The sequence below is a fragment of the Silurus aristotelis genome (assembly GCF_946808225.1).
Source record: "Silurus aristotelis genome assembly, chromosome: 6".
Taxonomy (NCBI): domain Eukaryota; kingdom Metazoa; phylum Chordata; class Actinopteri; order Siluriformes; family Siluridae; genus Silurus; species Silurus aristotelis.
The window spans coordinates 15703886-15718018 of record NC_139579.1 but is presented as its reverse complement, the minus strand read 5'-3'; the positions used below and the strand labels follow the sequence as shown (position 1 = coordinate 15718018).

At 41.7% G+C, this 14133-nt stretch overlaps 1 long non-coding RNA gene across 1 annotated transcript in view; it reads right to left on the bottom strand.

The window, feature by feature from the left end:
* LOC310727394 overlaps positions 1–14133 on the bottom strand; it is a 766835-nt gene that overhangs the window by 672000 nt on the left and 80702 nt on the right. The window lies entirely within an intron of this gene.

Genomic DNA, 14133 nt, shown 5'->3' with positions numbered 1-14133 from the left:
CGTTGTCACTCCCAACAGACCTCAACATCTTCAGTTCTGCTACCTCAAGCTTCACCTCCTGTATTTACTCTATGCCACTGTCTCTAAACCATACAACATCGCAGGTCTCACCACAGTCCTATAAACTTTTCCTTTCACTCTTGCAGACACTCCTCCATCACAAATCACTCCTGCCACTCTTCTTCACCCACCCCACCCTGCCTGCACTCTTTTCTTCACTTCTCTAATACACTCTCCATTACTTTGCACTGTTGACCCCAGGTACCTGAACTCCTCCACCTTCTTCACCTCTTTTCCCTGTAACCGCACCTCTTCTCTCAGCCTGACCTCCACTACTCTTTCCCATAACTTCATGGTGTGACTGATCAAATTAATTCCCCTGTATTAAAGATTGGTAACAGCACACTCCTTCTCCATTCCTCAGACATCTTCTCACCTTCCAGAATCCTGTTAAACAATCTTGTTAAAAACTCCACTGCCATCTCTCCTAAACATCTCAATCCTTCAACCGGTATGTCATCCGGTTCAACCGACTTTCCAATCTTCACCCTTTTAATCACTGCTCTCACTTCCTCCTTACTAATCCTATCCACTTCCTGCTTCACCATCTCCACACCATCCAACCTTCTCTCTCTCTCTCTCTCTCTCTCTAATTTTCCTCGTTCATCAGCTGCTCCTGCCTACTTTTCACATCACTCTGTCGATCCCAATTCTGTTTTGCCAACCTCTTCCTCCTTACGCATTCCTGCACTTCCTGATTCCACCACCATGTCTTTGTCTTTCTTTCTATTTCCTGATGTCACAGCAAGTACCTTTTTAGCTGTCTCCCTTATCACTTCTGCAGTAGTTGTCCAATCACCCAGCACCTCTTCACCACCACCGAGCCCCTGTCTTACCTCTTCCCTGAATCTTACACTACAGTCTTCCTCCTTCAGATTCCACCATCTTATTCTTCTTTCAGTCTTCACTCTACTCCTCTTATTCTTCACCTCCAAAACCATCATACAGACCACCATCCGATGCTGTCTAACTACACTGTCCCCTGCCAAAACCTTACAGCCTCCAATCTCCTTCAGGTTGCATCTCCTACATAGAACATAGTCCACCTGTGTGCACCTTCCTCCACTCTTATACATCACCCATTGATCCTCTTTCTTCTTAAAATAAGTGTTTACCACTGCCTTTCCATCCTTTTAGCAAAATCTACCACTATCTGCCCTTCCACATTCCTCTCCTTAAAGCCATACCTACCCATCACCTCCTCATCACCTCTGTTCTTTTCACCTACATGCCCATTGAAATCTGCCCCAATCAGCAATCTTTCATTCCTAGGTACACCTTCTACCACTTTATCTAACTCACTCCAGAATTTTTCCTCATCCTCCATCTCACAACCATTGTGGAGCATTAGCACTGATAACATTTATCATCGCCCTTTCAACTTTCAGCTTCACGTTCATCACCCTATCAGAAATTCTCTTCACCTCCACTACACTCTTACTGTACTCTTCCTTCAGAATCACCCCTACACCATTTCTCTGTCCATCCACACCATTAAAGAACAGTTTTAAACCACCTCCAATGTTCCTGGCCTTACTCCCTTTCCACTTGATCGCCTGAACACACAACATATCTACCTTTCTCCTCTCCATCATATCAGCTAACTCTCTCCCCCTTTACCAGTCATAGTACCAACATTTAAAGTACCAACCCTAACCTCCACTGCAACTCTTCTGGAAAGCTTTCCACAAGGTTTAGGGGTGTGTTCATGGAAATTTCTGACCATTATTCCAGAAGTGCATTTGTAAGGTCAGACAAAAAGGCCTGGATCGCAGTCTCCGCTCTAATTAATCCTAAAGGTGTTCTAACGGGTGTTCTATCGGGTCAAGTTGTCTTTATGGACCTTGCTTTGTGCACTGGTGCGCAGTCATGGGACAAGAATGGGCCTTCCCCAAACTGTTCCCACAAAGTTGGAAACATGAAATTGTCTAAAATGTCTTGGTATGCTGAAGCATAAAGAGTTCTTTTCACAGGAACTAAAGGGCTGAGCCCAACCCCCATCATAATCCCCCTCCACCAAACTTTACATTTAGCACACTGCTGTCAGACAAGTGCTGTTCTCCTGGCAACCGCCAAACCCAGACTCGTCCATCAGATTGCCAGACAGTGAAGCATGATTCATCACTCCAGAGAACACATATCCACTGCTCTAGCATGGCGGGCTGCCTAACACCACTGCATCCGATGTTTTGCATTGCACTTGGTGATGTAAGAATTTGGTTGCAGCTGCTCGACCATGGAAACCCATTCCATGAAGCTTCCTACGCACTATTCTTGAGCTCAACTGCAAGGCACATGAAGTTTGGAGGTCTGTAGCTAATAATTCTGCAGAAAGTTTGCAAACAACAGGTAGTTGTCTACTTACGACGTATGCAACTTACGACCATTCGACTTTATGACCACAATCGCTAGCCTCGGCGTACGACAGTGCATACCAGCTTCCGGCATCATTTCACAGTACTGTACATATAGCCTACTCTACTTACGACCAAATCATGTTACGATTATGGTGGTAAGTCAACGACACACTATGTGTCTCAGCATCTGCTGACCCTCTCTGATTTTAGGTTTAATAGTTGACTGTTAAATATTTAGTAGCGAGGAAATTTCATGACTGGACTTATTGCACAGATGGCATCCTATCAACTCATCCTACCATGCTGGAATTCACTGAGCTTCTGAGAGCGACCCATTCTTACACAAATGTTTGTAGAAGCATTCTGCATGCCCAGGTGCTTGATTTTATACACCTGTAACAATTAAAGTGATTGGAACACCAGAATTTAAAGATTTGAATGGGTAAGTGAATACTTTTGGCAATAGTGTATATTTCTATATCTGTGTAATACAAACATGCACATGTATACGATATATGTACTTTGCATATGTTGCTATAAAGCAGGCAATTCACTGCCAATGATGCCCAACTAATTATTGGCACTACATTACGTGTCTGTGCAGAGCAAACAATATCATCATTGACTTCTAGTCATAAACTGTTAAACCTCCTTCCATCCAGGAAGAGATACAGGGCCCTTAATACCTAAATCCGCAGATTCAGTGCCATTTTCTTTCCTACAACCATCACCCTACTAAACAATACACTTTACCTTTGGTTCCCTTACAGGAACTAAAAATAATTGATGTGGAACTGCGTCAAAAACGATTTGGGAACGCCCCACGATGTCCATTTTCTAAATCACGTGTAAAATCCGGCCAATAGGCAAATCGTGACCTAAATGGCGGGCGATGTTACGCAAACCAGAAAGCTACAAGATGGGAGCACGATGGGAGCGACATTAGCTTCTGTCTGTTCAGGTAAGCGCTTTGTGTGTGAATCTGTGCAGCCATGAGCTTTACATGCAAGCAGAGTTCAGACTGCAGCCGATGTGTTGTTTGCTTAGCTTAGGAGCATGCTAAGTTGGCTCTCGAGGGAGTCAACTGTTTGCATTTTAGCCATGTGGCTATGCACTCCCGGCAGGCTGCTGGGCCGAGCTCCCGTTCCCCAGTGAAAGTACTCGCTTTGGCAGTTCCTTCTCCCGGTGCATGTAACAAGGTGCTCTGTGTGCTCTGTCGCAGGGCTCGCAGGCCGACCTAGCAGAAGGCATGAAGACGGATGAGTCGTCTCCAGCATCTCCTGCTCTCCCGGACTGCTTTGAATGCACTGACTGGGACATGTTCAGGGAAGCTGCAACCAACGGCGATTTCATCAACTTGGAGGAGTACACGTCAGTAGTGATCAGCTACATCGGCAAGTGCAATGATGCATGACCATTTCCAAGACCATCACTACACGCTCCAACCAGAAGCCGTGGATGACGGTGCGTGCGCTGCTAAAAACAAGAGACTCCGCCTTCAGAGCAGGGGACAAGACGGCCTTAAAGACAGCAAAGGACCAAACGGTCCGTGCCATCAGAGAGCCCTAGCGCACACAGCAAGAGAATTCATGGCCACTTCCAGGACAGACACCCAGAGCATGTGGCAGGGCATCCCGGCGATAACAAACTACAAGACGACATCACCATGACGCCAGATGCACTGAATGACTTCTACGCCCAGTTCAAGGTGCAGAACAACATGGTGGCGAGGAAGACCACCCCTCCTCCCAGTGACTAGGTGCTCTGTCTAACCACAGCTGAAGTGAGGAAACCTCTATGCAGATTTAACCCATGGAAGTCTGCTGGACCAGACAACATTCCTGGCAGAGTGCTCGGGGAATGTGCACAACAGCTAGCGAATGTCTTCACTGATATCTTTAACATCTCCCTAAGCAGCGCCATTGTACCTACGTGCCTCAAGTCGACGACCGTCAGTCCTGTGCCGAAATAGTCTACTGTCTCCTGCCTTGATGACTATACTCCCGTCGCGCTCACACCCATTGTGATGAACTGCTTTGAAAGGCTCGTCATGAGGCACGTCAAGACCCAGCTTCCACCCGTACTGGACCCCATGCAGTTCGCATATCGTCCAAACCGCTCCACGGATGATGCCATCTCCACGACTCTTCATCTGGTTCTCACCCACCTAGACCACTAGGACGCTTGTGTACAGATGCTGTTTATAGACCTCAGCTCAGCATTCAACACAATCATCCCTCAGCACCTGATTAGGAAGCTGAGCCTACTGGGCCTAAACCCCTCCCTCTGTAACTGGATTCTGGACTTTCAGACTGGGAGACCTCAGTCAGTCCGGATCAGAAACAGCATCTCCAGCACCACCACACTGAGCCCTGGGGCACCTCAGGGCTGTGTGCTCAGTCCACTCAGTTTTTTCAGTCCACTGCTGTTCACTCTGCTGACTTATGACTGTGTAGCAATGCACAGCTCAAATCACATCATCAAGTTCGCAGATGACACGACCGTGGTGGGTCTCATCAGCAAGAACGATGAGTCAGCATACAGAGAGGAGGCGCGATGGTTAATAGCATGGTGTGGACCCAACGACCGGTCTCTGAATGTTGACAAAACTAAAGAGATGGTTGTGGAGTGGAGACATTTTGGCTCCTCTTCTCCCCAGGTAAACGGGTTCTGGTCCTGGAACAGGAAGTGCGCACACTCCTACGGAAGGGGGCCATCAAGGTGGTTCCTCCCTTGGTCCGATAGTCAGGCTACTACAGCCAGTACTTCGTTTTTCTGAAGAAGGAGGGCGGAATGCGGCCGATCCTAGATCTACGCTCCTTGAACCGCTCACTCGTGAGGCTCAGGTTCAGGATGCTCACTCTCATGGAGACCATGTCTCAGATGAAGGACTGGTTTGCCACGATAGATCTAAGGGATGCCTATTTAAACATAACCATCCATATTACTTACAGTAGGTGCCTGAGGTTTGCTTTCGGGGGTGAAGCTTACCAATATCGGTCCTTCCTGTTCGGCCTAGCACTCTCATCCTGCATCTTCACCAAGTGCATAAATGTGGCTCTATTCCTGCTATGGCTTCAGAGCATTTGCATTATAAACTATCGACGATTGGTTGGTATTAGCTCGATCAGAGCTTCAGGCAGTCTGGCATCGAGATGTCGTTCTCGACCACATGAAGGAATTGGGGTTAGGACTATACGCAAAGAAAAGTGTTTTCTCCAGTACAGAGAACCACCTTCTTGGGCATAGTGTGGAACTCAACCGTGTTGCGGGCACAATTGTCTCCTGCCCGGATCGAAGTCATCCTCACTGCAGTCAAGAGAGAAAAAGTAGGCCAGTCACTGACTGTGAGGCAGTTCCAGAGGCTGCTCGGTCTCATGGCTGCAGTGGCCAGTGTGATCCCGCTTGGCCTCCTCCATTTGAGACCCCTCTAGTGGTGGCTCAGAGGCAGAGGGTTCTCCCGAAAGGGGCAATCCGTTCTGTATTACCAAGGTCTCGTGGCGAGCCCTGGGGGCCTTAGAAGTATAGAGAGAACCTACCTTTCTGTCTCAAGGTCCCGTCCTGGTAGCTCGTTGTCGTAGCATAACGCTAAAGACGGACCTCCAGAAACAGTTTGCCACAGGATTGGCTCTGTCAACCCTGAATATTTAAGTGTCCGCTTTCGCTGCTTATTGAAGTCACTGGGGAACCGCCTCTCGCACCCAGAGGCTGAGGCCCGGGACACAACGCAGAGTGTCTGTGACCCTAGACCGGGGTATGTGCCTAAGGTGCCTATAGCTCCCTCACGACCTGTTGTTTTGCAGGCATTCTGCCCTCCTCCTTTCCTAGCCCCTGACCAGGAAAAGCAAAATTGACTATGTGCACTGCGAGCACTAGACACATACCTCCACAGGACGAGTCCATGGAGGAAGTCGGAGCAGCTGTTTGTCAGCTATGGCCCTCATAGGAAAGGTTTTCTGGCTAATAAGCAGACGCTTAGTAGATGGATTGTGGATGCTGTTTGTCTGTGGTATGAGTCCTCTGTTCTACCCACTCCTTTCCGAGTAAGGCTCATTCTACCCAGAGTATGGCAACCTCTATGGCCTGGTCCGCTGGAGTGTCACTCCAGGACATTTGTAACGCTGCGGGCTGGTCCACCCTGCTGAGCTTTGTCAGGTTCTATGACCTCGACATCAGAGCCACTCTCAGCTCCTCTGCCCTGCATGCAGGTTGTGCTCAAACACACTAGGCAGGGACTGGTCAATATGGCGTGATTGGACACTCAATCCCAAAGCGTTTTCGACGGAGCTTGAGTTCCTAAAAGGGGAACATCAGTAGGTTACGTATGTAACCCTAGTTTCCTAAAGGGAAATGAGAGCTGCGTCAATGGGCCATACTCCCTGCATCCCTGCCGCATTTACCTTTTCCTTTTTCAAAAGCTAATGTTGCTCCCATCGCGCTCCCATTTTGTAGCTTCCTGGTTTTGCGTGACGACACCGCCAATGACATCACAACTTGCCTGTTGGCCAGATTTTACACATGATTCAAAGCGTGGACAACGTTAGCCATTCCCAAAGCATTTTCGACGCAGCTTTTGTTCCCCTTAGGGAACTAGGGTTACATACGTAACCTGGTGACAATCACTAATATCTCACTGATTTTTTTTCACTACATTTACTGCTTGTAATTAATATACATCTAATAATAAATCTGATAAAGAGAAATATGGATTTAGCTTACCTAACTATGTTTGGAAGGCAGGTTATGGTATTTAGATATTGCACATATTTTCATGACACTTTTGAACTAGTGTGGGCAGCTTAATTATGATTCACTCTGTCCTTATTTTTTACAGCCCATATTTTTTATAGGGTTTGACTGCATATGCCTTTTGATATTTTCATGGTAACCATGTTTTAAAAAGAAATACAGGGTTGGAACTATAAGCAAAATAGATAGGTAAATCATAACGTCCAATTTGGTCTTTATTAATATATGTGATTAAGTAATTCAGCAATGGTAGAAGCTAAACCGAATACATATTCGAATCCCAAGTATAATCAATATACAGTATAATTAACCCAATATAAGTAGACACTATAATTTTTCATTAAGCCTGCTAGAAAATAGCGTTTATGTCTGGAGACATACTTGGCCACTCCATCACCTTCAGTTTTCTCAGCAAATCAGTTGTCCTCTTGGCGGTGTGTTTGTCCCGATTTCTGAAGGGGATCACCACCATGCTTGACTGTAGGCAAGACACAATTTTCCACAGGACATGGTTCCAGTAATTCATACTCTTGGACAGATTGTCTTCAGCAAAATATTTGCAGGCTTTCTTGTGAGCCAGCCATGGTCTGAGCACTGACAAGTGGACCGTCCGCTTCTGCAACTTCTAAAGCTTCTGCACCTAACGCACAGCACCTTTTTTGATTAACCCTTGCAAGGCCTGTTCTTAGTGGAACCCCTCTTGGAAAACCTCTGTGTAGGAGAACAACAATTCAAATTTTCAAATTTCTAATTTCTTCGTTCTTTGCCATGAGGTGCCATGTTGAACATCCAGTGGTCAGTATGAGAGAATTGTACTCAAAGCACCAAAATGTAACTGCTCTAATACAAAATACACAAATTTGTATGGGTCTGTCAAACAGACAAAAACATGAACATGATAAATAGGCCATGTAGCTTTGCATGGTTAAACCGTGTACAGCTGTTATCACTTATGAGGTACTCTCTTTTTTTTTGTTGCCAGATATTTCGACTATAACTGCGGTTATTTATAGAGGACAGTAAATCTATACTGTTATATAAGCTTCACATTGCCTACTCTAAAATATATACAAGTTTTATTTCTATAGTATGGTCCCTTTAAAAGAAATACTAAAATGGTTGATGAAATGTGTGGGGTGCTCACTTCTGTGAGATACCGTACATTTTTACAGAAAATTGTACAGTTCAGACATAATAAAATATTAATATCACATTTCTATTGTCTATTTTTACAAAAAATTTAATGTGCTTTGCATCCTTAGAGGGTTGTGTTGACAAATATACAATGCAGAAGCAGATTACTGTTTTTATTAAATAATGTCATATATTTTCATCTATAATGAGAACTGCTTTGTGAAATAACTGCATTGCTGTCTGGGCCATGCCACTATGGAAAATAATTGATGTGGTTGATTAGTACAATATAAAATTATAATAGATTGGCAAATAAATATAAAGTTCTGCAAGCAGCAATTTTGGAGTACAAGGGCTTTCTGTTCTCACTCCTTATTGGAGGATGTTTTGAACAATTTTACTAACTTCAAAACGGTAATTTACTCATTGACAAATTTTGATCGAATTCATAACACCATTGCTGAGGCATGCCAGTTTCACGGTCATTTGATTATCGAATTACTTCTTCAAGAGAATCAGCTGAAACAAGAATTTGATGTTAAAAAATTTGTTTAAAAGTTTTTCAAAGTTGTAAAGTATAGTGCCATATCTAGAGGTAAATATACTGTTATTTGCACTACAATGCACTCACACTTTATGTACAATACTGATCTGTCATAAATACTGTATATTGTCTTATTTTATACCCGTATTGTCAAAATTGTCTCCTGTAGTCTGTTTTGTCTTGTATTGTCTTTTTGTCTTGTTAAGTCCAAGCTAAAAGTATAGTTTTATTTATATCTGTACTTTTGAGAGAAACCAACATCTGGAACCAAATTCCTTGTGTGTGTCAACACACTTGGCCAATAAACCTGATTCTGATTCGGAAAGTTGAAAACTGTAAGGACACCAAAATTGCCATGATTGCTTAGCTGATCCTCTGTAACATTTATTGATTTAAAATTCCTTGTGCTTCCAGAGACTCCCAAATGAAGTAGAAGGAGAAGGTCGTTTTTTTTTTCAATTGTTTTTCTTTTTAAACAGTAATTTTATTTTGCTGATTTTCAATAAAAAAAATATAAAAAACGTAATGTCAGGTGTGGTGAAAGTTGTGTGGAAAACAACAACTATGGAAAGACAAACGTGCAACAAGGAGTGAGGTGCATGGTAAGACATACATCGAATGCTTAGAACTGTGAATGTAAAACAATGCAAAAACAGTCACATGACATGGTTCAATGAGGTGCACTGGCTGATGACAAGTGTAGTCTATGTATGTAATCCTTATACATGCTATATGTAAGGTAACAACAACAACAAAAAATAACTATTTTAAGCACTAGAACAAAAAATGGTATGCTAGGATTCCTGGTACTTGAGTCTATCAGTACCATGGTGACTAGCTTGTGTAAAAATAGCTATAAACACACTAATTCGCATGTAATAAAGAATATTGAGCCAAACTCAACAAAGCATCAGTGACTGCAGCTGTTTGTGGCAAATCATATCAGAGACCTCAAATACCATCTTTCCCCAGTCTGGATAAAAGTTGTATCATGTCTTTGAGCCACTGAGCCAATATGTGCAACAAGCCCTGATGTGTCAGTAAATTCCCAATGCTTTCCTAAATATCCACATGTTTGATTATGAGCGATCTGTACCTGTTCCAGCATCATTCAGTTGCATGCTGGAACTCCATCTCATTGTGCTTTTAAGGTTTGGGTAGTTTTGGGGAATGCGTTATTTTCATGGTGTGCATCTGAAAGCGATATTGCCATGGTGATGTTTTGTTTGTCCTAAATAGAAACCTCACAAAAACAGCAGTGTTATTTAAGAAACTAAGGTATTTATATCATGCACAAATATAGCCAAAACAATTTTTATAGTCTAACTGGAAAGGTAATTTTTATCTGTAAATAGAAAAAATAAATATTTCTGCTATTTTAATGGAAGATGAAAGGCAATGATCAGGCACTTGGGTTTGAAATGAAATCATGTAGTCAGTTGCACACATACAACTTTTATGCATGCTTTCTGAGAAACTGAGAAACCATTTTTAACCTTCCACATTATCAAATTATATATATTTTTATGTTTGTGAAAGGAGATGACACGACAGAAAGCGCCCCCGTCTGTTGTTTTTTTTTATCTTACAAAAACACAGCATTTTGATGTTATTATGAGTGTATACAAGTAAACAAGTGAAAGTAGAACTTTACAGATTCGAATGATGTATTGCTCTTATCTGCACGATCAAAAAGGACAGTAATTTAAGTTTGTTTCGGCGTTATGAGGAAAAATGCTACAAAAGTCACCGGCGCGTTTGTCGACCCCCCAGAGGTTAAATTGTGTTAATCATGGCTGATTTTGGTGTTTGATTTAAGACACATGTAAACTAATGTATAATGATTACAACCATTTTTCGGTAGAGTTTAATTATTTATTTTATATCTAAGTAAAGAAAGGACGTCGTAAATAAACGTATGCTGTGCTGAGGGTTTTAATTTAGCCTCTTTTATATTTAGTTATTTATTCGTGTTTTTATTTTCAATAAAACCGGTCAAACAGAAATGTGTGCTGCATTGATTGCGCATTAATAAAATGTAGTGCTGGTAAAATGAATTTGCGTTTTAATTTTGACAGCCCTAATTAATATTTTAATAGAAAACTAATTTAAAATGTTGTTACCTAATGAATGTATCCAGGCTGAACATCCACCATATAGAACACAAGCAGAGTAAAGATGAGAGTGATCAGGTGATCAGGAATGTCTCTGTTGTCAGTCATGTTTACATCACTGTTTCTCTCTGTCTCATCCACGTTTAACCACATTCTTCTTTTTGCCTTCTGTCTTGCTCATTGTGAGCTTCTTAAACTAGTCTACATCTGTGGTGTGTGAAAGCCAGGACATGATACAACAGTGGGAGATCAGCAGTTTCTGAAATACTCAGACCAGCCCGTTTGGCACCAACAACCATGCCACGTTCAAAGTCACTTAAATCACCTTTCTTCCCCATTCTGACGCTCGGTTTGAACTGTCTACATGCCCAAATGCATTGAGTTGCTGCCATTGGATGATTAGAAATTTGCGTTAACGAGCAGTTGGACAGGTGTACCTAATAAAGTGGCAGGTGTGTGTGTGTGTGTGTGTATGTATATATTTATTTATTTATTTATTTATTTATTTATTAATTAATGGCTACAGAAGAGGATGATAAATGGTTTGGATTTTGCCCAGGTCTTGACTCTGTTGAAAACTTTGGGAATGACTTAAAGATGACTGTGTTCATAAGATCCTCAATTGATTTGGAGCATGGAAAATATTATCCGAAATTGAGAGAGATGCTTTGTTGGTATACTCTCACCTACTTTTGTTATTAAGTACACATGTGCAACCAGGATTTTGGGCCCCCTAAAAAAGAACAAAAAAATCCCCACAAAAAAAACAATATACTGTTCTAATTTCAGGATGTCCCAAAATCCTGTAAAAAAATAAATAAATCACAAGCATATTTTATTTTCTCGTCATTGTCTTGTGTATAGAACTGCTAAGTAATTGTGCAACAATTTCCATTTAACATGGCTTAGAAACAATTAGACCACATAATCATTCTGGTTCAAAGTAAACATTCTTTACAATGTCTTTCAAAGTACAACTGTCTTAAAAAAAAATACATTTATACATTTATTTAGATTATGCTACACATACATATATATATATATATATATATATATATATATATATATATATATATATATATATATATATATATATATATATATATATATATATATATATATAAATTAAACAACACTAAAAAAAATGTAACTTTCACTGTATATATTTATTTTTAAATAAAAAAATGCTGCTTAATTTATATATATATATATATATATATATATATATATATATATAAAAATGAAACACTAAAAAAAATTTACTTTCACTGAATATATTTATTTTTAAATTTAACTTTCACTACATATATTTATTTTAAAATAAGTGTGTAGACATTATATATTTTTCTGTTAGTAATATTAACTGTACTGACCACACAGGTATTATTTTTAGTGTGCATGTAATTTAAACAGCTTTTGTGGCTTCAGGTCAAACCTTTTATTATTAATAATAATAATAATAATAATAATAATAATAATAATAATAATAATAATAATAATAATAAACCTATTGTGAAAGCAACAGTAATCATATACAAAATCATTTCCACATACCTTTTAAATCTGAAAATTTTTATTTTTTTTTCTGGTTTTTACCCGCAGGCCTCCAGGCCTATAAATGACACTGCCTCCATTAAATCTCCACCAATCACTGCAGACTGATATTACCCTCTGATCCTGAGATATGTACTACCCCTTCCTTCATAGATATCCCTGGGATTTATACTTTACTACCCTGTTCTTCCTACACATACCCACAAAGCAAAATTCATAGACAACAAAAAGTACCTCTGAATACTTTGCAGACACATACATTTGTGTGAAAATTTCTTTTTAGAGTGAATGTATTTTTACTCTTTGAATCTTCTTCTTTTTCTTTCGGCTGCTCCCATTAGGGGTCGCCACAGCGGATCATCCGTCTCCATACCACCCTGTCCTCTATATCTGCCTCTTTTACACCAACTACCTGCATGTCTTCCCTCACCACATCCATGAACCTCCTCCTTGGCCTTCCTCTTTTCCTCCTACCTGGTGGCTCCATCTTCAGCATTTTTCTACCAATATAATTCATGTCCCTTCTCTGCACATGTCCAAACCATCTCAATCTCGCCTCCCTCACCTTGTCACCACAACATCCTACATGTGCTGTCCCTCTAATAAACTCATTTCTAATCTTGTCCATCCTCGTCACTCCCAACGAAAACCTCAACATCTTCAGCTCTGCTACCTCCAGCTCCACCTCCTGTCTTTTACTCAATGCCACTGTCTCTAATCCATACAACATCGCAGGTCTCACCACAGTCCTATAAACTTTCCCTTTCATTCTTGCAGATACTCTTCTATCACAAATCACTCCTGTCACTCTTCTCCACCCACTCCACCCTGCCTGCACTCTTTTCTTTACTTCCCTAACACACTCTCCATTACTTTGCACTGTTGACCCCAGGTACCTGAACTCCTCCACCTTCTTCACCTCTTCACCCTGCAACCGCATCACTCCACTGCCCTCCCTCTCATTCACACACATGTACTCTGTCTTACTCCTACTGACTTTCATTCCCCTTCTCTCCAGCGCATATCTCCACCTCTCCAGGCTCTTCTCAACCTGCTCTCTACTCTCACCACAAATCACAATATCATCTGCAAACATCATAGTCCAGGGAGACTCCTGTCTGACCTCGTCCGTCAACCTGTCCATCACCACTGCAAACAGGAAAGGGCTCAGGGCCGATCCTTGATGTAGTCCAACCTTCACCCTGAACCAGTCTGTCGTACCTACTGCACACTTTACTGCCGTCACACTGTCCTCATACATGTCCTGCACCACCCTCAAATACTTCTCTGACACACCTGACTTCCTCATACAATACCACAACTCCTCTCTCGGCACCCTGTCGTACGCTTTCTCTAAATCCACAAATACACAATGCAGCTCCTTCTGTCCTTCTCTATACTTCTCCATCAACATCCTCAAAGCAAATAAGGCATCTGTGGTGCTCTTCCTCGGCATGAAACCATACTGTTGCTCACAGATGGTCACCTCTTCTCTCAGCCTGGCTTCCACTACTCTTTCCCATAACTTCATGGTGTGACTGATCAACTTAATTCCCCTGTAGTTACTGCAGGTTTGCACATCTCCCTTATGCTTAAAGATCGGTACCAGCACACTCCTTCT